At 47.2% G+C, this 22,462-nt stretch overlaps 2 pseudogenes; both read right to left on the bottom strand.

The window, feature by feature from the left end:
• Nucleotides 1–9,309: 9,309 nt before the first annotated feature.
• Nucleotides 9,310–10,515, bottom strand: LOC147956949 (F-box protein At5g18160-like; annotated as a pseudogene).
• Nucleotides 10,516–15,583: 5,068 nt separating this feature from the next.
• LOC147956948 (cysteine-rich receptor-like protein kinase 40) lies at nucleotides 15,584–16,737 on the bottom strand (annotated as a pseudogene).
• Nucleotides 16,738–22,462: the final 5,725 nt, after the last annotated feature.

Genomic DNA, 22,462 nt, shown 5'->3' with positions numbered 1-22,462 from the left:
CAAAAGTTGCTGGCTCCTCCATGACGAACATGCATCTTCCCCCTCGCGTCGCCCGTTTCTCAGCTTGAGTAATCTTGCGGCGCACCGGTGTTGGGTACAAGTCCAGTACTGACTTCAGTTTCACCGGCGTTGGGGGTTGCTGTTGTGCACCATGTGTTGACGACGGTACAGCGGCCGATGCCGTCAGCTCGTGCTCGGTTCCTACTGAGGCTGCTGCACTGGTTCCTGCCATGGCAGCGTTACTGCTTGCCGTGGCCACGCTGCTGCTTGCCATGGCAGCGTTACTGCTTGCCGTGGCAGCGTTGCTGCTTGCCATGGCAGCGTTACTGCTTTGGTCGTCCAACACAACTTGAGATTCCAGTGTTCCGGGCGTGCTTGGATCAGTTTCTGTTGCACCACCATGCGCCAAGGGAGTGCCTGGAGGTCCTTGATCAACATCATGATGGTGTTCATGAGAACCGCCGTGACCTGCATCATCAAGTTGATCATATACAACATGAAAATTTTCAACTGATCTTGCTACCTCCGGTTCATTTGATCCGCCCCAAGTCCACGCCTTCTCTTCCTCGAAAATTACATCTCGAGTTACTTGGACTTTGCCTATTGCTGGGTTGTACACCCGGTACGCCTTCGAGCCCGTCTCATAGCCAATCATGATCATTGGTGTACTCCGGTCGGCAAGTTTGCCCACATGACCAGCCACTGTTTTCACATGTGCGACACATCCAAAGGTGCGAAGATGATCCATTGTAGGTTTGTGCCCACACCATGCCTCGTACGGAGTCATGCCAACGACACTCTTCGTCGGCGCGCGGTTCAGCAAGTACACGGCCGTCGTCACCGCTTCTCCCCAAAACCTTGCCGGTAGACCCTTGCACTTCATCATGCTTCGAGCCATTGCTACAATGGTTTGGTTCCTTCGCTCCACTACACCATTCTGTTGTGGAGAATATGGCGCGGTCAGATAACGCTTGATCCCGTGCAATTCACAGAAGGCGGTGAATTCTTTTGACGTGAACTCACCCCCCCCCCTGTCCGTACGAAACGCTTTCAACTTGGCTTCTGCTTCGACCTCTGCTGTGGTCTTTATTAACTTGAAGGCTTGCAACGCCTGGTCCTTGCTCTTCAAAAGCACAATCCACATGTACCTGCTGTAATCATCAACAACGAGAAAGAAATACTTGTTTCCACTTGGGGTTGCTGGTGTAATTGGGCCACACAAGTCACCATGCATCAACTCGAGCACCTTGCTTGCCCTGTACACTGCTTCACGTGGGAACGATGCCCTTCGTTGCTTACCAACTAGGCAGCCGTCACACAACTGCTCAACATGATCGATGCTAGGAATTCCATGAACCATATTTTTCTGTCCGAGTTGCCGCAACGACTGGAAATTCAGATGTCCATATCGTGCATGCCACTTCCATGCCGTGTCCTCAAAATTTGCCAGTAAACAAATCGGATCAGATCCATCGAGGTTCAGAATATAGAGACGATTCGTTGATCTTTTCACTTTCATCAAAAGAATCCTTTGCCGATCATAGCCCCATAAGAAACCATCCTCCAAGACAATCTTGCAACCACGTTCCTCTAGTTGTCCGAGACTTATAATGTTGCTCTTCAACTTTGGGATATAATATACCTCGGTCAGCGCCTTATGCTCGCCATTGCGAGCCTCGAACAGGACAGTACCTCGTCCCTCAATTCTGACAGTTGAACCATCTCCAAACCGCACCGTTCCGCCCACGGCCAAATTCAACTCGGAGAACTGCGATTTATCGCCTGTCATATGATTACTTGCGCCTGTATCGAGATACCACACGTTGCTAGCTGTCTTGGCCCGTTCCTTGTCGTGGAGATACACCTTCTCCTCGACTAATGTCACCGATTCCATGACTCCTGTTTGAGGACTTGCTGGTTCCTCCTCCATGAGCTCACAAGCTTCTATCATCAGCAGATGCACACCTTCATCACCGCCCTTGGCAGCAATGAGGGCCTTTTCCTTCACCGGTTTTCGACACTCAGATTTAAAGTGCCCGAGTACATTGCAATTGTGGCACCGAATCTTGCGCTTGTCAAACCTTTTCTTTGGCTTCTTGCACTGATCATCACCCCCGGCATAAATCTTTTTTGTTGGGTTGTAATTCTCCTTCTTGCCGCCACTACCAGACGCGCTGTCGTTCCTTTTTTCTTTCGCAATCATTGCCTGCAGCTGACTACGCGTGAGCATGAGATACGTACTCGTCTTGCTTCCCATCGCTTGATGTTAGCTTCATCCGCTCATCATGAGCCTTGTAACGACCAACCAGGCCATCCACCGTCAACGTCTTCAAGTCGACGCACTGCTCGATTGCCAATACTATTGGCAAATATCGCGACGGCGCTGCCCGGAGGAAACGTCGCACGACTGAGATCTCTTCCAGATTTTCACCGAGCGTACGTATGCTGTTGACCAGGTGTAAGTGCATCTAGTGCCACCCCTAGTTGGTTTTGGAGTATTGACGACAAACCTAGTTGAGGGACTAATGTGTTTGTGAGAATTGCAGGATAACACAGGTAGAAGTCCCTCGTTGATTCGGTTTTACTACCAGAGATGACCCCTAAAAATGTACGAAGACATTGAAGTCAATGGTGGTATATGAAGATATTCACATTGAAGACTATGACAAGAGAAGACACCACGTGAAGCCTATGGAACGCGAAGACTTAGATCTTTCGTAGTTCTCTTTTATTTGTGTTGAGTCATAGGAACCACCGTACTGTTAAGTGGGGTCCAAGAGAACCAGTCAGAACGACTGAAGTGATGCCTAATTAAAAACCTATGTCTTCGAGTGAAGACTATGAGAGCAAATCTTGTCCAGAGTCGGACAAGTCAGCTTTGCTTGTAGCCCAAGTAAAGTTGCTGTGTGAGTTTGAAATCTGACCGTTGGAACACGTGTCAGTTCCTTAGTGACCCAGGGTCATTTCGGACAAATCAGGTCGGGTTGCCTAGTGGCTATAAATAGTCCACCCCCTACAACCATAAACGGTTGGCTGCTCAGATTTAGTGCACGGCTTTTGTTGTTTGAGAGCAACCCACCTCGAAGCCTTTGAGAGAAAGAATTCCTAGCGAGGATAAAGCCCTAACCATCCAGAGCCAGAGAGAATTGGGCATCACTTAAGTCTTCTTGTCTGAGTGATCTGAAGACTTATTACACTTGAGGACTGTGCATCCTCCAGCCGGTTAGACATCGCGTTCTGTGCATCCAAGAGACATTGTGGATTGCCGGTGAACGAAGTCTGTGAAGGTTTGGGAGTCTACCTTGAAGACTTACCAGAGTGATTGGGCGAGGTCTGTGTGACCTTAGCTCAAGGAGAATACGGTGAGGACTGGGTGTCCTGAGCTGCGTGTTCAGGACTGGGTGTCCGGGACTGTGTGTCCTAAGGTTTAAATACCTAGCCGCTCCAACCAGACGTACAGTTGTCACAGCAACTGGAACTGGTCCAACAAATCATTGTCTTCAACGAGTCACTGGTTTCATCTTCACTTCCTTTTCTTACTGTTACTCATTGTGAAGTCGTTGCATGCTTGCTCTATCTTTTGTCTTCACAACGTGACTGTATGATCTGTTTGGCTTCATAATATCTTCCTACCTGATCCTTATTACACTGCAGCTATTTGTCATTGTGCTTTCACTATATTGAATACTTGACCATGGCTTGCCTAGTGTAGTCTACCTTCCGCTGCATAGTAATAGGCATATCTCTACTGCTTGTCTTCATAACTTCCACGTTTTGAAGACTTCCATAAAAATCGCCTATTCGCCCCCCCTCTAGTCGATATAACGCACTTTCAATTCGTATCAGAGCAAGGTGCTCCCTTGTTCTGTGTGATTCGGTTTAACCACCTGGAGTTTTAGCTATGTCGACTGCAGGGATAATTAAAGTCTCCGATGCGTGCCCCGTCTTCGATGGAACTGAATATCCCTACTGGAAGAATAAGATGCGCATGCATCTTGAAGCCATTGACGTCAACCTCTGGTATGTCGTCGAGAACGGTGTTCCCAAGGCTGGAGAAGGTGTCACTGCTGCTGATGTCAAGAAGTTCACTCAACTGGACTCTACTGCCAAGAATATCATCTGTGGTCATCTGACCAAAGGACAGTATGGCCGTGTGAGTGCTTTGAAGACATCCAAGTTGGTCTGGGACTGGCTCTCCAAGGTCAATGAAGGCATCTCAACCCAGAGAGATCAGAGAATCAGTGTTCTTCGCAACCTCTTCAACCGCTTCAAGCGAAATGACAATGAGAATGTCCAGCACACATTTGACCGACTCACTGACATCACAAATGAGCTTCAAGCCCTCGGCGCCACTGAGATCACCAAACATGAAGTCGTCAAGACGCTGCTGAGATCACTTGATAGTTCGTTTGACATCCTAGCCCTGATGATACAAGAACGTCCTGATTTCAAGACACTCGATCCGTCTGACATACTTGAGAGACTCAACACACATGAGTTTCAGCTTTCTGAGAAAAGAGATATCTACGGTCCAAACTATGGGCGAACTCGTGCCTTGAAGGCAAAAGCTGTTTCCTCATATGAAGAAGAATCTGACAACAGTTCTGATGATCCTGAAGACACTGGAAGGGAACTTGCAATGCTAGTGAAGAAGTTCCAAAAATTCACCAAGAAGAAAGGCTTCAGAAAGTCTTCACGATCAAGCTCAAGGAATGATGAAGCTTCTGCTCATGACTACAAGAAGAAAACATGCCACAAGTGCAAGAAAACTGGACACTTCATCTCTGAGTGTCCACAGTGGGACAATGAGAACAGAAAGAAGAAGAAGAGCAAGGAATATGACTCTGATGACAAGAAGAAGAATAAATACTCAAAGTCTTCTTCCAAGTCTTCCTCAAAGTCTTCATCACACAAGAAGAGCTCATCTGGCAAGGCACGTGCATTTGTTGGCAAGGAAATGGATTCAGAGGAGGAATCTGCTTCTGAGGAGGCAGAGGTGGAGTCTGAGGAGGAGTCTGATTCTGGCATTGCAAGTCTGGCTACAGCATACGTCGCCAAGTCCATCTTCAACACTGAAGACAATGACTTCATCACCGACACCGATGCAAATGACAAGGACTATTCCGCTCCTACCTACTGCTTCATGGCACGCGGTGCCAAGGTAAACACACGCACTACTCACTATCAAACATCTAGCGACGATGACTCTGATTGTGGTTCGAAACCCAGCTACAAAACACTTGCTAAAATTGCAACTGAACAACAGAAAGCTATGGAACATATTCAAAAACTGTTAGACAGAAGCGATGATCTGTTGGGTGCTGAAATGACTCGATCTGAATCCTTAATTGAAGACATAAAAAATCTTCACGTTAAGTATCAGGAACTTGAAGATCGTCATGATACTCTCTCAACAACTCATGAAAAGCTTTCCTATGATTATCTTCAAAGGAAGCAAGATCTTGAGAAATTGAGAGCGGCTCATGAAGATCTTCAAAAGGAAAACGAGTCACTTCGCGCCAAACAGATCAGTTCCGCTCAGGAAGGATTTGAACCACCATGTCTTAAATGCATTGAGCGTGATAATGCTACTTCTGTTGCTGAATGTTCCACTGCTACTGCTGTTGCAATATCATCAACTGTTGATGTGGTAACTAACCCCTCTGCTGAGGATACCACCGCTATTGCTGATGAGAATGCTAGGTTGAAGACATTGCTTGAAACAGGGATGTACAAAAGTCTTAAAGGGCATCAGACATTATGTGATGTCCTCAAGAAGCAGATTCTGAACCGAAACCCTAGGAAAGAGGGTGTTGGGTTCGTAAGGAAAATGAATGCAGATGGCTCTTACTGGAAACCTGAGTAGTACCCCAAAACCATGTGGGTTGCTGCAAAGGAACCTTCAGCAGATCCATCCAATCTATCTGGCTTCACTTGTGCTAACCCCATTATCATTGATGAATCCTTTGATGCAAACTATGTACTATTTAAGAATCAGAATGGTGAAGTGTTTGCCAGGTACATTGGTACTAACTGCAGGAATGGACCGCCTATGAAGAAGATCTGGGTTCCAAAAAGGTGTCTGGAAAATCTTCCTGTGAATGTCTTCATGACACCTCACATGAAGAAGACAAACCTCAGACCAAAGGCTTCATACAGAAAGAGGACTCACCTGAGTCGCACTAACGCAAATGTTTTGCAGGGAAACCATACTCAGGCATATGAATGTGAGAGTGGTTCATCAAACCGCCATGTTCATATGACCAAGAACTATTCTGCCTATTCTTATGAGTACTATTGTCCACCTGCTAGACTGTTTGCTAGGGCTCCAAAGCCAAAATTCTCAGATGCTGCACTTAGACTTATTGCTTCTAAGCCACCCTTGAAGATGTGGGTGGCTAAGAAAGCTTAACTCTCTTTTGCAGGGAAAGGTCTCCAGCAGAAAACCAAAATCTTCTGACGCTATTGCTGGGGACCTTAAAAATCTTGTATGGCGCAAGATCAAATGCCCGAATGGCATCACTATGTATTTCGTTCCTGAATCGCATGCTACTCTCCCTATTAGTCCTAATCTGGATCTAAGTTTTCATAACCCACTGGTTCGTCAAATGTTTCTGCTTCACAATACTCTTCGTGAAGCCTATCCCCCTAACTGCACTATAGGGTACGACACCAACGTCTTCAGAATGGATTATTGACAGTGGGTATACAAATCACATGACCGGCAAAAGAAGCCTTCTTATGGACTCAACCTTACGTCCATCCGGCAAGAGCCACATCACATTCGCTGACACTGGTAAAAGTAAGGTATTGGGTCTAGGTAGAGTTGCAATCTCAAGGGATCAACACATGGATAAAGTCATGCTTGTTGAATCCCTTGGATTCAACTTAATGTCTGTCTCAATGCTTTGCGATTTGAACATGATCGTAATATTTGGAAGATATCGTTGCCTGGTACTAATGGAATCTGACAAGTCTCTAGTGTTTGAAGGGTATCGGAAAGATGATTTGTATGTGGTAGATTTCTCAGCAGGGCCACAGCTTGCAGTATGTCTTCTGGCAAAAGCTTCAGAATGCTGGCTTTGGCATCGGAGGCTTGGGCATGCTGGCATGAGGAACCTCCACACCCTTGCAAAGAAGAAGCATGTCATAGGCATCGAAGGCGTCAAATTCAAGAAAGATCACTTATGCGGTGCCTGTGAAGCAGGGAAGATGACAAGGGCAAAACATCCCTCGAAGACAATCATGACCACTACTCGACCCTTCGAACTGCTTCACATTGATCTTTTTGGTCCCACTCACTACTCAACTTTTACCACTACTGCTTGCCTCTATGGCTTTGTAATTGTTGATGATTACTCTAGATATACTTGGGTGCACATAATCCTTTACAAGACTGAAGTGCAGGATGTCTTCAGACGCTTCGCCAATCGAGCTATGAACAATTACGACGCCAAGATAAAGCACATCAGAAGTGACAATGGCATTGAATTCAAGAACACTGGACTTGATACATATCTTGATACCTTGGGCATCACACATGAATTCTCAGCCCCATACACGCCACAGCAGAATGGCGTCGTCGAACGCAAGAACAGAACACTCATTGAGATGGCCAGAACGATGCTAGATGAATACAAGACTCCAAGAAAATTCTGGCCTGAAGCCATTGACACTGCATGCCATACAATCAATCGTGTTTATCTTCACAAGCTTCTGAACAAGACATCTTATGAACTCCTAACTGGCAAGAAGCCAAATGTCGGTTACTTCAGAGTATTTGGCGCAAGGTGCTGGATCAAGGACCCACACCACACCTCAAAGTTTGCACCAAAAGCACATGAGGGTTTTATGCTTGGATATGGAAAGGATTCGCACTCCTACAGAGTCTTCAATCTCTTTCATTACAAAGTGGTTGAAACAGTGGATGTGCGGTTCGATGAGACCAATGGTTTACAAAGAGAGCAACTACCAAATGTGCTAGATGAAGTTCCATCTAGTGAATCAATCAAGCTAATGGGAACTGGAGAGATTATACCTTCTGAAGCTCATCCTGAAGAAGAACTTATCATCTCAGCACCTGATCCACATGAAGACAATGCTCAGCCTGAAGACATTCCTCCCAACAACAACACAAATCAGCAAGAGCAAAGTCTTCGCCCTATGCATCCTCGTGTTGCCAATGAAGTGCAGATTGACAGAATAATTGACAGCTTCAATGCACCTGGTCCACTCACTCGTTCAAGGGCAACTCAACTGGCAAATTTCTGTGGGCACTTCGCATTCGTCTCAATTACAGAACCCAAGAAAGTTGAAGAAGCCTTCATGGAACCTGAATGGATTCAAGCTATGCAAGAAGAGCTTCAACAGTTTGAGCTGAACAATGTATGGGAACTGGTTAAGCGTCCTGATCCACGGAAGCACAATATAATAGGAACCAAATGGATATACCGCAACAAGCAAGATGAGCATGGTCAAATCGTCAGAAACAAAGCTCGCCTTGTTGCTCAAGGATATACTCAAGTGGAAGGCATTGATTTCGATGAAACATTTGCTCCTGTGGCTAGACTTGAAGCCATACGTATACTGCTGGCCTATGCAAATCATCATAACATACTTCTATATCAAATGGATGTGAAGAGTGCCTTTCTCAATGGCAAGATTGAAGAAGAAGTGTATGTTGCACAACCGCCTAGGTTTGAAGATCCAAAACATCATGACATGGTATACAAGCTCAACAAGGCACTGTATGGCCTCAAACAAGCCCCTCGGGCCTGGTATGACACACTCAAATACTTCCTGAAGAGCAAAGGCTTCATACTTGGTTCCCTAGATCCCATTCTCTGCACGAAGACATATGATGGTGAACTGTTTGTGTGCCAAACTTATTCTCCTAAACCATGATTAACTAAGTTGTTCATTAACAGAAGCATCAGGGCAAAATGGGGTCGAAAAATAAGTTATGACTGAACGTTCTAGTAAACTACCCTGGTCGACAATCTGCACTAAGATTTAGAATAATCATAATAACTGATTGTTATGGATAAGAAGGCTGATTACAGTATAATTAAGGCCTGTGCAACTCATACATGTCCAGAACAACAGCCAACCAGTGCTAGGTAAACAAGAACAAGAGTAACAATCTGTAGGTTTAGCAGGCATTTGCTCTGAACTGCAAATCAAGCAAACAGGAGTGTGAGCACCAGCTAAATTAGTGGCAAGCAGATTCCAAAGTACATAGATAAATACTTCAGCCGACAGAGGAGTCAATTCTTGCACAAGGGTGGTTTGAACTTCAAAGGTAAGAAACTACTGCTCATCTGCATCTGCTAATGGCTCTGAGAAGAGAGGAACATAGGGTAGAAATTGTTGTGTGCTGTTCTCAAGATTAATGATACGACCAACTTTCTGTCGCCGCATATCGCACGCCGCCAAGGTAGCACCTCCATATGAAAACAAGAAAACGGTGTCGCAATCTGGATGAATCCCAACAACCCTGTACTTCATCCTAGTCATGCTCAGAAGCATATCCATGCTGGCGGTATGCTTCAGGACGAATTCTTTGCTGTTACAATCCTTGAGGCACCAAAGTGTTATCTCAGGAACTAGGCTTTCATAGGTAGCTACAACATAGTGTAAGCATCCCTGCGACAATCCAATCATACAAAATCTCGAACAGTACGGCACACGGACAGTTTTCCACTCTTTCCCCTCCACGTCCACCCCCACCACCACAAACTCGTTGCCGGTGTTGATGTCCTCCAGCTCGCCAATCACATACATCATATAGCCGACAAAGACACATTTACACCTGAAGAACGGCGCCGCTTTCTCAACCATCCCACTATCCCTGCGACTCCAAGCTCCTGTCCATGACGAGTAGATGCTCACTCCTGTCATATAATTTGCTAGATAGTCCTCCTCAAAATGAAGAACGTGGAAATGCTACGAGACTGTCGGATCAAAAGCCAGAGCTGCAGTATGGCTATATCTGATTGCCGGCGCCGAAGGCTTAGGGGGCAGCTCGAGCCACTTACCAGTGGCGGGATTGCACACCACAAAACGGCAATCATCCTCTGCCCAATCCCAAGGGGCCGCCTTCTTGGTGCAGCCGCGGTAGAGAACGTGACCATTGCAAGTGTCCACCTGGGCCATGTCCTTGTACTTGTTAAGCTGCAGGTAAGGAAGGGAAAGGTCGAACGGAGCTGCGCCGCTGGAGACGCTGGCGAAGTGGTGGCGATACCCGCTGCCGTTGAAGGACGTGTAGAGGAAGCCGGCAAGGGTCTGGGGCATCTTCTTGCGGTTGGCTGGGTCGGCGATGAGGTAGCGCCAGGGCAGGGAGACACACTTGAAGCGGTGGAGGGATCTAGCAGGGAGGCGGGAGAGGATCTCGAGGATGAGGTCGTCGGTGAACAGCGCGGCCGCCTCCGCCGTCGCCCCCGGATGGCTGCACCTGTACAGCCCCGACTTGGTCTTCTTCTCGAGACTCCTCTCCTTCTCCGTCTCCGCCTCCATGGAGCAGAATTTGGAGGGAGTAGGCAGGGGAGACCGGGACAGGGATCTGCAAAAGGAGGGAGGAAATCCTCGATCTGGCTAGGAAATCATCGACCATATAGTCGGTGGTTGCGATCTTCGCCGTGGTGAGTCAGGAAAGGTACCTTAGTTTAGGGCGGCTACGGTGGACGCTATACTTTTATTTTTATTTTTCGAGACTTGTATTGGATATATAGAGTCGTCTGATCTCGTGATCTAATCATACTTGTCCGTTGGATCCATGTAGGACCACGCCCAATAACCGCGAATTGGGTCAGATGTCTTATATTCTGAGGCGTCTGGTTGATTGGGCTGGCCTCGGGTTAATTGAGCCATTGTACACACATGAACCCATATACCCGTTGTCCTCCTCCTTCATTACTCCACGCTGCTATCTCTACCAGCACCTCTTTGTTAGGTTTAATCTTGATTCATGTATCTGCATATTAAGTTTGCTTTTGTTATGCATGTTGGATAGGTTAGAGAGTAGCTAGTCCGGTGAAGCTTCAGGGGAGGCGTGGGGAGAAGGCGAGATGCTAAGACGTCGTGCGATACGGCGACGATAGCAAGATGCCGATTGCAGCGTGAGGCTGCAATGCTGCGCGAGGCAGCGTGGCCGTGTGACACGGCAAGTGCGACGAAGGCTGGAGCGTGGCGCTCTACGTGCATGTTGAGTTGGCCTAGTCCTTTGGCCGTTAAGAAGAGGTTGAGCAAGGGCCGGGCATAGGCGTGCATGTAGTAGCGATTAGGCTGCATGAGTTTGTTAGCCGAGAGTAGGGATGTAGTTAGTAGAAAGCATGCATGTAGTGGCATGAGTGGTGGAGCAGTTTGTTTATGTGCATGCGTGAGTTGGTTAGTGGCCGAGTGTGCCGGCCAAGTTAGTGCGTGAGTGTATAGTGGGTTAGTGCGACCGGGTGTGGCGGCTGGCTTGGCATGTCAAGCAACCCCTGGTGTATATAAGTGTTGCATTGAGTTAATGAGAAAGGAGGAGGTCGTGAGGGCTAGAGAAAAGATGTAGCCCCTCGTGTGACCAAGGAGAAAGGCCTCTTGGCAAAGCCGGTTGGATTTCTTCCTTGGTGTGTGTGTGTTGTGTTGAGAGACAAAGAAAGAGAGAGAGTTGTGCGAGGCAGCTCGAGGAAGAATAAGAAGCGGCGCCGCGAGGAGGCGGCGCCAACACTCTTATCCCCACGACAGTATCGCTCCCGCCACTGCCGCCGCTGGCCACATCCTCGGGCACCGGTGTCCACCGCGATGAATGAGTTTCCCCGAAGGCGGCACAACTACAACCAGCGTCCCCGGACGGCTGTCGTCCAAGGCAGGGTGGACGAACTCCCTCGATGCTGGTGTACCTCATGGACCTAGGGTGTGCCACCGCCAAGAGACTTGTCCTTCATACTTGTATACTTGTGCTGGGAGGACCCGTGCGTGAGATGGAGTCTTGGGAGGAGCCAGTTCAGTGCAGATTTCCAAGGCACCAACTTTCTTTTTAGAAGAATGGCGTCTTTTATTTCAGATGGCTAAAGATAGAGGGATACACAGGTTCGGCGGGGGTGCCGTCAACCAAATACAGCGTCCAACCTCTAAAGTTGTTGCCATCCTAGCAAATCTATGAGATTCAACATTTTGCCCACACCGTTCATGGCATATTTCACATGCCTTAAAACTAAGCGTTCGAGAATTAAACTCCTTAACGATCATGCAGTAATCTGAAAACGCTTGTCCCGAATTTATCTCCTTGACGACTCTCAGACAATCAGACGCGATCCAGATATTGCGTAGCATCAAGTCCTCACTCAGTGCTAGCGCTTCTCTGCACGCGTGTGCTTCAAGGAGCTCCAGGTCAAGTACTCCATCGAGCACCATTGCTGATGCTCCCATATAGTTGCCTGGGGCCTCCCTGCAAATAACTGCAACTGCTCCCTTGTTTACAGTTTTTGCTACTGCACCATCCACATTGAGCTTGCTAGCATCATCTGATGGTGGCACCCATCTCTAAATTGGAGCTGGTCATTGGGAAGGAAATGATGAAGCAGCCCCTGCTTTCTTCTGCATAAAATCACAGCCACAAATTTCGTCCAAGTACCTTGTATAAATAGGTGTGTAAAGAGCGGGCTCTAAAACTCGCTTTCGTGGATGGCCTTCCTCCTCGCTCACCACAAAGCCCATAACGTGACTAGTACCTCGATGAACTGACCAGCCTTCAGAGTGTTGCTGAGCTTTGCATCGCTCGTTTCATCATAAGTGAGCGGGGCAATAATAGCATCCTCACGCAAAGACCACACCGCCCACACCCTATTGCAGTCCAGTAGACTATGCCTCCACGAATCCAATGCTGCTTTACACAAAAGCATACCGCGGACGTCGACATACACCGGCGAACACGTTCGTCAACTGTCGGTAGTGAATAGTGTGCGAAGCGCCACACAAAGATGCGTAATTTTGGCAGCACTGGGACCTTCATAGTTTCCTCCAGCTTTGTTCTTGTGCAGCCGTATCTGAAGCTCATGTGTTGCCATTTAACCAGCTCCCTCGCCTCTTTTTTTTGTATCAATTAAGAGCTTGTACGCAGATCATAGAAAAACACATCCGTCCTCTCATAGCGTCAAGCCCAGAAGTTCCTCTGGTCAATGTGACTTAGGGGAATCTGCCTGACCACTTCGATACCCATAGGCAGCAGAAACTTCTCCAGAACTTGCATGTTCAAAGATTTTGTAACTGGGAAAATCAGCTCTGAAGCACGGCCGAAGGGCGTAGACAGTGATCCCTTGGTACACAGTTATCGTGCCATATGTTTGTGTCCTTTCCATCTCCTATGCGCTTGATCATGCCCGGGAAAAGAACATCCCTTCCTTCAAAAATCGATCTCCATATTTGTGATGGACGATTACCCACCTCATCTGTAAGAACATCCTTGTCAGGGAAATAAACCACCTTGATAATTCGGGCACTTAACGAATTTGGCTCTTGCACTTGCCGCCGTGCCTTTCGAGCCAAAAGGGCCATGCTGAAAAGCTCCAAGGCTCTGAACCCTAGCCCCCCCTTTGTACTTTGGCATTATCATAGTGTCCCAGATACCCAAGCTGTTTTCCTTTCTCCTTCTTTACTCCCCCACCAAAACATCCTCACCATTGATGTGATATGTTGACACAAACCTCGAGGCAATTTGAAAAATGACAGGGAAAAGGTAGGAATTGCTTGTACCACTTACTTTATAAGAATTTATTTGCCGTGGAAATCATGGACCAGGTAGTCGGTGGTGGCGATCTTCGCCATGGTCAGTCAGGAAAGGTACCTTAAAAAGTTTAGGTCGGCTACGGGGGACGGGGACGGGGACGCGGCCAGCGGCTCTTCGCTTCGAGGACGTCACTATCCTTTTATTTTTATTTTTCGAGACATGGATTAGATAGAATCGGATTAGTACCACCTCAAATTGCTGTTAAGGAAAGAAGCGTGTTAATGTCTATAAAGGCAGCGGCTACCCATCCAAATGACCCTAACCTACTCGTAACAAAACGCGGGCATAAGGAGGTTTCTGAGACTTCGTGGTCATAACCATTGACCAAACGGATTTTTGGGTTCAAATAAATATTGGCTCTCTAATTGTACAGAAACCGATCAATGCACTGATCAAGGCCACACTGCCATTGGGCATAGCCATGATCATGGTTGTTCTTCTAAAATAAACTGGGTAGGAGTTAGCTTATTCTAGAAGCACAAAAAAGTAACCAAAAGAACTTGCCTTAAGGAAAGCGGCACTACACTATCAAAAGCTGAGTGACACGGAGACGGCGACAGGGGCTGCCAATGCCTTCTGGTCCAAGTTCGCAAACATTGGCGAACGCCAAGAAGGCGAGGCAGGAAATGTTTGCTTGCCTTTGACCAGATGAGCGGATCAACAGTAGCCTCTAGATGCTATCCTGTGGGTTGATGGAGAGCCTGGACCAGATACAAAAGTGCCAGCAGCCGGAAACTTGAGAAGGGTGCCTTGGTGAAGGCGTATTATCCGGTTTTCAACATCGATGGGGGAGACAGTCCAGCCTGAAAGCTTCTTCGCCAAAGTCCTAGCCACGCTCGTGATGTTGCCGCAAGCTACCCCATCGACTTGATGATAGACTAGCATTTAGTGTAGTAATTAATGTAATGTGCTTGGGATGCCAAATAAAAACTTGTAGAAACTTTTGGTAAGTTTGAATTGTTAAGTTGTTTTATACCTGCAAATTTTTTGAGCTGTGTCCAATGACGTGTAGGTTAGTGTTAGCTTTGGCTCCCGCTAACTGGACGGTCGGACTGCGGCTGTAGTTGGAGACAAAGAGTGGGCACTGCACATCGTGGAACACCTTGCAAAGAACAAAGAGCAAAGGGTGGCTAGAGTATGTTAGGTTGCGACATACCAAAAAGGTTGATGCAGCCCCGAGTGTCCTCCAAGGGGATCAGAATTACTGATCAGAAGAGAACACAAGAAATCGTATGAACTCGACATGGAGTGGAACTGTGGAACCTCTTTATTCATATGTTCGATCGAACTAAAACATAGTTAAAAGAAAGATAAGTGTACAAACAATGCAGGGTGATGTTCGTTCGGCGGTTTTGCCAGTCCGGAGATTCTAAAGCGCGTTTGGAGAGCAGTTTGAAATTTTCAATTCACCCAGTATTTCAAATTCACGGGGTATAAACCATGTAGCTGGCCTATTCGCTGGGTCAACATTCATGCATTTTATCCCTATCTCAGCACATAGTTTTACTTGCTCCATTGTTGTCTGGCTTCTTGACGCTCCAAACTTGCTCGTCCAACTTTCAACTACCTGCCAATTTGACAGCGCGCCATAGTGAGTTACGAAAAGATGATGCATTTTAGAATATTAAAAAGAGAACACTTAGGATTGAAGAGCAAATGCAATGATACCTACCATAAACAATTTCAAATTTTCCGCTTCATCAATTTTAGTGTTATTGGTCTTTCAATGCACATAATGACTTCAGATATTAGAACCATCTTTATTTCTGTTTTTTATTTGTCAAAGATCGTTACAAAGACAACATTCAAATCATGTCACTTGCAAATTCGGCTGTTCATTAGATACTCTGACTGAATATGTAGGTCTTGACATTAGAGCTAACAGGCCAACTACATTGTCTTTTTTTTTTGAACCTATAGCAGCATTATTACCTCCTTAGCATTAGAGCACTCCTTATGTCCCATAAGGATCTCCATGATTATTACACCCAAACTAAATATGTCTGTCCTGAAGGTGATTTCTCCATTATTTATGACTTCCGGTGCCATATATCCCCTGCATAAAAATTGGTGTAGTTTGTTCGATCAGTGAACAAAGTGTATGTAAAAATGTTGGTAGATAACTAATAAAGGTATCAAGTTCTCAAAGATAATTGCCAGCATACCTCGTCCCAATCATGTTTTTAGTAATAGCGCGACTCCTTCTTTCACTTAAGCACCGTGACAGACCGAAATCCGCAATTCTGGGCAGCATGTTGTCATCCAATAGTATATTTTGAGGTTTGAGGTCCGTGTGAATAATACACTGTTGCTGAAGATAATGTATGCCTTCACAGACCCCCAATATTATTTGATAACGTGTTGTCCACTCAAGTCCACAAGATGCATCTGCAAGGAGTATACAGTACAAGAAATAGTTAGCACTATATGCGGAGAGATAGGCTGAATTGACGAATTTCAAAAGGCTGGTGTGATTTTACCGGAGAGATAGTCAGCAAGGCACCCTCTGGGCAGGTACTCGAAGCAGAGCAGCCTCTCCCATTCTTCTGCGCAGACAAGCTTTCCGTCGTACGTCACCATCATGTGCTGCGTGTCTGAGCAGTGCCCAAGGAATCGCACCGCGTTCTTGTGCTTGACCCCCATGAGACAGGCGACCTCGCTCTTGAAATTCTTGTCCATATCAAAACTCTAAAGAACTTCTTCACAGGCAACGGTGCCACTACTTGGAAGCACTCCGTGAGGAGCACATAGAATCTGTGTCAACTAAATTGTGGCTATCAGCTGGTTAATTTGGAGTGGAGGGTTTGCTGCATGCATACCTTGTAAACCGCCCTGAACCCGTCCCTGCCGATTATTTGATCCTCGGAGAAGTTTTCTGTGATGGCCCTGAGAAGCGATAAAGGTAGATCAACTGGATCCGCACTCTCGTCATGGAACGCCTTCTCACCGTGTTGGTTGCCACCCGCCATCTAGGTGTTGGACACAGCTCCCTCCCTGGTCCACTTTCTGTTTTGATAGGGGCAGAGCTCCTTCCCTCGCCTGAGAAGAATCTGACAGGAAGGTTGTGGGGGTGGAGAAACAGGCAGAGGGGAAGTGGGTGTGGTCACGAGTTGATATATTCCATGAACCTGCACATGTAGAAAAATCTTCAGTCAAGCTGCCTCTCATTACTGTCGCATTTCTGGAAAAGTCTTCACATTGATTAGTAGTTAGCTCGTGGTTTCTATCTTTGGCCTACCAAAAATCTAGACCATCCTCCTCCAAAAATCTACCAAGGATAAAAACTAGCCAAGAGACCCCTGCCTTCTTCCCACCTCCGGGGCTCAGCGCTGCGGCGGTGGCGCATCCCCACTGGTCCCGACTCACTGATGGATCGCAGGGCAAAAATCTGATCTGAAGAACTCAATCTCGAGCTAAGCAAACCCTAAACTTACGAACAAGAAAGAAGATAATTTGGTGCAGCAATACGAGCTACTTTTCGTGGTCCTTTTCATTGCATTATATAGGGATACAAATCACGTCCAACACGGCACAGGCCCAACACGACGCGACCCTGTACAACGCCGGTTTACAAACCTTTCCTAATACGACCTAACCTCGTACGTATACTGAACCGACTCAAACAATTCCTAACACAGCACGTCACCTAACCTGAAGCTTAATTGCTAACATTCACCCCCTTAAGCTTAAGGTGGTTCTTTCACAACTCGTAGACCGATCCTCTTCCTCATCTCCAAGAATTTGACTCTTCCCAATGGCTTCGTCAATATGTCTGCGAGTTGATCTTTAGTGCTCACATATTCAACTTCAATCTTGCCTTCTTCAATGCAATCCCGGATGTAATGATATCTTACATCAATATGTTTGCTCCGTTCATGATGCACCGGATTCTTGCACAAAGAAATAAAAGATTCGTTGTCCATGTTCAACACCACCTTCCCTGGATCTCGGTTGAGAAGATTGCCAAGAAGATACTCCAACCAGACCCCTTTACACGCTGCTGTAGTTGCTGCCATGTATTCAGCCTCACATGAAGAGAGTGCTACTACTTTTTGTTTCTGTGACAGCCAAGACACCATGCTAGTGCCAAGAAAAAATCCCATGCCGGTCGTGCTCTTTCGATCATCAACATCTCCGGCAAAATCACTGTCACTATACCCTGTCAAACGAGGTTCACCATTGTCTTTCTTTTTCTCATAGCAGCAGCCGAGCCCCATGGTCCCCTTGACATACCGTAATATTTGTTTCACGGCTGCCATGTGTTCAGTCGTGGGGGATTCCATGTACCTGCTCACAATTCCAACCGAATATGCCAAATCCGGTCTTGTGTTCACAAGGTACCTTAAACTCCCAACAATGCTTCTGTACATGGTTTGATCAACTGGAGGTGACGAGCTCTGCTTGCTCAACTTGAGGCAAGCTTCCATCGGAGCTTGTGCTGGATAACAATCATCCATCCCATGTTCTTCGAGAATTTTTCTTGCATATGCTTCCTGGCAAAGTGTAGTATAACCTGGCATTTGATGTACTTCGATGCCCAGGTAATAACTCAACAAGCCAAGGTCGCTCATCTTGAACAAATCTTTCATCTGCGATTTGAACTTTTCTATCTCGAGTACTTCGGCTCCTGTGATCACCAAATCATCCACGTACACACCTGCAAGCAAACTGGATTTACCTTGTCCACACTTGTACATTGCATGCTCATGAGGGCACCTCCCAAAATTGAGTGATAACAATGCGTCATGCAGCTTAGCGTACCACGCTCTGGGCGCTTGATGCAATCCATACAATGCCTTCCGAAGCTTCAAGACCTTATGCTCACCTCCTTTCTGAACAAAACCCGGTGGTTGGCTAACATACACCTCCTCCTTCAATTCCCCATTGAGAAAAGCCGACTTGACGTCCATGTGATGTAACTGCCATCCTTCATGAGTTGCCAATGCAATCAACAGTTTCACGGATTCCGTCCTTGCAACAGGCGCAAAAACTTCCTCGAAGTCAATACCATGCTGCTGCAGGAAGCCCTTTGCTACTAGACGTGCCTTGTGTTTCACAACGGCACCATTGAAATCTTTCTTTACTTTGTAGACCCACTTGACTCCTATAGCACGCTGCCCATCCGGAAGATTAACGAGTGACCAAGTATCATTTTCCTCGATCGAGCTCATGTCCTCTTCCATTGCCCGCTGCCAGCTTTCTTCTTCTATTGCTTCATCAAAAGTTGCTGGCTCCTCCATGACGAACATGCATCTTCCCCCTCGCGTCGCCCGTTTCTCAGCTTGAGTAATCTTGCGGCGCACCGGTGTTGGGTACAAGTCCAGTACTGACTTCAGTTTCACCGGCGTTGGGGGTTGCTGTTGTGCACCATGTGTTGACGACGGTACAGCGGCCGATGCCGTCAGCTCGTGCTCGGTTCCTACTGAGGCTGCTGCACTGGTTCCTGCCATGGCAGCGTTACTGCTTGCCGTGGCCACGCTGCTGCTTGCCATGGCAGCGTTACTGCTTGCCGTGGCAGCGTTGCTGCTTGCCATGGCAGCGTTACTGCTTTGGTCGTCCAACACAACTTGAGATTCCAGTGTTCCGGGCGTGCTTGGATCAGTTTCTGTTGCACCACCATGCGCCAAGGGAGTGCCTGGAGGTCCTTGATCAACATCATGATGGTGTTCATGAGAACCGCCGTGACCTGCATCATCAAGTTGATCATATACAACATGAAAATTTTCAACTGATCTTGCTACCTCCGGTTCATTTGATCCGCCCCAAGTCCACGCCTTCTCTTCCTCGAAAATTACATCTCGAGTTACTTGGACTTTGCCTATTGCTGGGTTGTACACCCGGTACGCCTTCGAGCCCGTCTCATAGCCAATCATGATCATTGGTGTACTCCGGTCGGCAAGTTTGCCCACATGACCAGCCACTGTTTTCACATGTGCGACACATCCAAAGGTGCGAAGATGATCCATTGTAGGTTTGTGCCCACACCATGCCTCGTACGGAGTCATGCCAACGACACTCTTCGTCGGCGCGCGGTTCAGCAAGTACACGGCCGTCGTCACCGCTTCTCCCCAAAACCTTGCCGGTAGACCCTTGCACTTCATCATGCTTCGAGCCATTGCTACAATGGTTTGGTTCCTTCGCTCCACTACACCATTCTGTTGTGGAGAATATGGCGCGGTCAGATAACGCTTGATCCCGTGCAATTCACAGAAGGCGGTGAATTCTTTTGACGTGAACTCACCCCCCCCCCTGTCCGTACGAAACGCTTTCAACTTGGCTTCTGCTTCGACCTCTGCTGTGGTCTTTATTAACTTGAAGGCTTGCAACGCCTGGTCCTTGCTCTTCAAAAGCACAATCCACATGTACCTGCTGTAATCATCAACAACGAGAAAGAAATACTTGTTTCCACTTGGGGTTGCTGGTGTAATTGGGCCACACAAGTCACCATGCATCAACTCGAGCACCTTGCTTGCCCTGTACACTGCTTCACGTGGGAACGATGCCCTTCGTTGCTTACCAACTAGGCAGCCGTCACACAACTGCTCAACATGATCGATGCTAGGAATTCCATGAACCATATTTTTCTGTCCGAGTTGCCGCAACGACTGGAAATTCAGATGTCCATATCGTGCATGCCACTTCCATGCCGTGTCCTCAAAATTTGCCAGTAAACAAATCGGATCAGATCTATCGAGGTTCAGAATATAGAGACGATTCGTTGATCTTTTCACTTTCATCAAAAGAATCCTTTGCCGATCATAGCCCCATAAGAAACCATCCTCCAAGACAATCTTGCAACCACGTTCCTCTAGTTGTCCGAGACTTATAATGTTGCTCTTCAACTTTGGGATATAATATACCTCGGTCAGCGCCTTATGCTCGCCATTGCGAGCCTCAAACAGGACAGTACCTCGTCCCTCAATTCTGACAGTTGAACCATCTCCAAACCGCACCGTTCCGCCCACGGCCAAATTCAACTCGGAGAACTGCGATTTATCGCCTGTCATATGATTACTTGCGCCTGTATCGAGATACCACACGTTGCTAGCTGTCTTGGCCCGTTCCTTGTCGTGGAGATACACCTTCTCCTCGACTAATGTCACCGATTCCATGACTCCTGTTTGAGGACTTGCTGGTTCCTCCTCCATGAGCTCACAAGCTTCTATCATCAGCAGATGCACACCTTCATCACCGCCCTTGGCAGCAATGAGGGCCTTTTCCTTCACCGGTTTTCGACACTCAAATTTAAAGTGCCCGAGTACATTGCAATTGTGGCACCGAATCTTGCGCTTGTCAAACCTTTTCTTTGGCTTCTTGCACTGATCATCACCCCCGGCATAATTCTTTTTTGCTGGGTTGTAATTCTCCTTCTTGCCGCCACTACCAGACGCGCTGTCGTTCCTTTTTTCTTTCGCAATCATTGCCTGCAGCTGACTACGCGTGAGCATGAGATACGTACTCGTCTTGCTTCCCATCGCTTGATGTTAGCTTCATCCGCTCATCATGAGCCTTGTAACGACCAACCAGGCCATCCACCGTCAACGTCTTCAAGTCGACGCACTGCTCGATTGCCAATACTATTGGCAAATATCGCGACGGCGCTGCCCGGAGGAAACGTCGCACGACTGAGATCTCTTCCAGATTTTCACCGAGCGTACGTATGCTGTTGACCAGGTGTAAGTGCATCTAGTGCCACCCCTAGTTGGTTTTGGAGTATTGACGACAAACCTAGTTGAGGGACTAATGTGTTTGTGAGAATTGCAGGATAACACAGGTAGAAGTCCCTCGTTGATTCGGTTTTACTACCAGAGATGACCCCTAAAAATGTACAAAGACATTGAAGTCAATGGTGGTATATGAAGATATTCACATTGAAGACTATGACAAGAGAAGACACCACGTGAAGCCTATGGAACGCGAAGACTTAGATCTTTCGTAGTTCTCTTTTATTTGTGTTGAGTCATAGGAACCACCGTACTGTTAAGTGGGGTCCAAGAGAACCAGTCAGAACGACTGAAGTGATGCCTAATTAAAAACCTATGTCTTCGAGTGAAGACTATGAGAGCAAATCTTGTCTAGAGTCGGACAAGTCAGCTTTGCTTGTAGCCCAAGTAAAGTTGCTGTGTGAGTTTGAAATCTGACCGTTGGAACACGTGTCAGTTCCTTAGTGACCCAGGGTCATTTCGGACAAATCAGGTCGGGTTGCCTAGTGGCTATAAATAGTCCACCCCCTACAACCATAAACGGTTGGCTGCTCAGATTTAGTGCACGGCTTTTGTTGTTTGAGAGCAACCCACCTCGAAGCCTTTGAGAGAAAGAATTCCTAGCGAGGATAAAGCCCTAACCATCCAGAGCCAGAGAGAATTGGGCATCACTTAAGTCTTCTTGTCTGAGTGATCTGAAGACTTATTACACTTGAGGACTGTGCATCCTCCAGCCGGTTAGACGTCGCGTTCTGTGCATCCAAGAGACATTGTGGATTGCCGGTGAACGAAGTCTGTGAAGGTTTGGGAGTCTACCTTGAAGACTTACCAGAGTGATTGGGCGAGGTCTGTGTGACCTTAGCTCAAGGAGAATACGGTGAGGACTGGGTGTCCTGAGCTGCGTGTTCAGGACTGGGTGTCCGGGACTGTGTGTCCTAAGGTTTAAATACCTAGCCGCTCCAACCAGACGTACAGTTGTCACAGCAACTGG

Source organism: Triticum urartu, chromosome 7A (genome assembly GCF_056163025.1).
Source record: "Triticum urartu cultivar PI428250 chromosome 7A, HENAU_Tu73, whole genome shotgun sequence".
Classification (NCBI taxonomy): Eukaryota; Viridiplantae; Streptophyta; class Magnoliopsida; order Poales; family Poaceae; genus Triticum; species Triticum urartu.
The sequence above is the reverse complement of the archived record's forward strand: the minus strand, read 5'-3'. Positions and strand labels throughout refer to the sequence as shown.